General features: G+C 46.1%; 1 protein-coding gene across 2 annotated transcripts in view; it reads left to right on the forward strand.

Moving 5' to 3' along the window:
* nebl (nebulette) overlaps window positions 1-1,869 on the forward strand; it is a 62,542-nt gene that overhangs the window by 51,425 nt on the left and 9,248 nt on the right. The gene's annotated exons all lie outside the window — the stretch shown is intronic.

Here is a 1,869-nt window from a genome sequence, read left to right on the forward strand (position 1 = left end):
AAGACGAGACAATAAAACGTTTCACTCCGAGATACATGCAGTTGATTAACGACATATACGGCTCTCCTCCTCACTCTGTATACTCCGTTCTGGTCCGTTCTGGTCCTGTTATGGGTCCGTTCTGGTCTGTTATGGTCCGTTCTGGTCTGTTATGGTCCGTTCTGGTCCGTTCTGGTCCGTTCTGGTCCGTTCTGGTCCGTTCTGGTCCGTTCTGGTCTGTTATGGTCCGTTCTGGTCCGTTCTGGTCTGTTCTGGTCCGTTCTGGTCCGTTCTGGTCTGTTATGGTCCGTTCTGGTCCGTTCTGGTCTGTTATTTGATGGCTCTAATGACTTCCTGTGCTGGTCTCAGGTCAGCTACAGAAGAGGCAGAGAGGAGCTCCATCACTGCAACTCGCTGGCAGACAGACCCGACATCCTCAACGCCACCAACGCCACCAAGCTGGCCAGCGAACGTGAGTGTGTGAGTGTGTGTGAGTGTGTGGTGAGTGTGTGAGAGTGTGTGAGAGTGTGAGTGAGTGTGTGAGTGTGTGAGTGTGTGAGTGTGTGAGCGTGGAGTGTGTGAGTGTGTGTGAGTGTGTGAGCGTGTGTGAGCGTGTGAGTGTGTGAGTGTGTGTGAGAGTGTGTGAGCGTGTGAGCGAGTGTGAGAGTGTGTGAGCGTGTGTGAGCGTGTGAGTGTGTGAGAGTGTGTGTGAGCGTGTGAACACGTAACTACGTCCCATTCACAGCCTGTCGCCCTGAGTGGAGCCGCTGATTAATTATAGAAAAGACTGAAGTGAAGTTATGTAACTAACGACACACCTACACACACAGTAAACAACGATGTATATGTGTGTGTGTGTGTGTGTGTGTGTGTGTGATATCCACAGGTGGCCTATAAGAGCAACACTAAGCAGCCGTTTACAGCGACGGCCTCTCTTTTGGACAGAACCGACATCCAGCACGCAAAGGAGGTTTCAAAGCTGGCCAGCAGGTAACACACACACACACACACACACACACACACACACACACACACACAACACACACACTCTACCCAGCATGCATTGGGGGGGCAGCTCCGGACAGATCACTCACCTTGTTTTCACGTCTGCAGGTGAAGTACAAGGAGAGCTTCGACAGAGATTTAAAGGGCCAGAGGCCTCGTTACAACCCGCTGGACTGTCTCTCCTTCAGACACACACAAGCTGCTGCTGCTCTGGCCAGTCAGGTGGGTGCATATCTGTATATTATATATATATCTATATATATAGATATATACATTATTAATTGCTCTGTATGTCAAGAAACGGTGCAGAATTGAGCTGAAACTGAACTGCTGGACTGGAATAAAATGATTAAATCAGTTCAAAATCAGATTATTTCAGAAACAGTGAGCAGTCACTTCATGTAATGTTCTTAAACGTGAAGCCTTTTATTGTACCAAGGTCCCTGTTTGTGACTCGTGGGTCTGAAAGACATTTCAGAGTAAAACTGAAAACGTTTCTTCACTTCAAAATAAAAGTCCTGCTCTATGAAACAGAACCAAAGTAGAGAGAACTAGAACATGTCTTTCGTGCAGAACAACAGTTATGATGACATCAATCAAGAAGAACAAGATTCATTTATTATACAAGATATGGAAAACAATGGAATCTAAATGTCCAACATGTTCCCAATGTTGGAAAAATAAACATTTTTCAAATAAACTTCTCAAATAAATCTGAGTAAATCTGTGTGTGTGTATGTGTGTAGATGTGTGTGTGTGTGTCTCATTCACTTTGACTCACACTCTATAAATTCACCCTGTTGTGTGGGCGTAACCATGGCAACGTTTTTGGAAGGCAAATGAAGAGAGATTGTAGGACGAGAGCTGGAGAAGTTGAAGAGATGC

The sequence above is a fragment of the Melanostigma gelatinosum genome (genome assembly GCF_949748355.1).
Source record: "Melanostigma gelatinosum genome assembly, chromosome: 20".
Taxonomy (NCBI): domain Eukaryota; kingdom Metazoa; phylum Chordata; class Actinopteri; order Perciformes; family Zoarcidae; genus Melanostigma; species Melanostigma gelatinosum.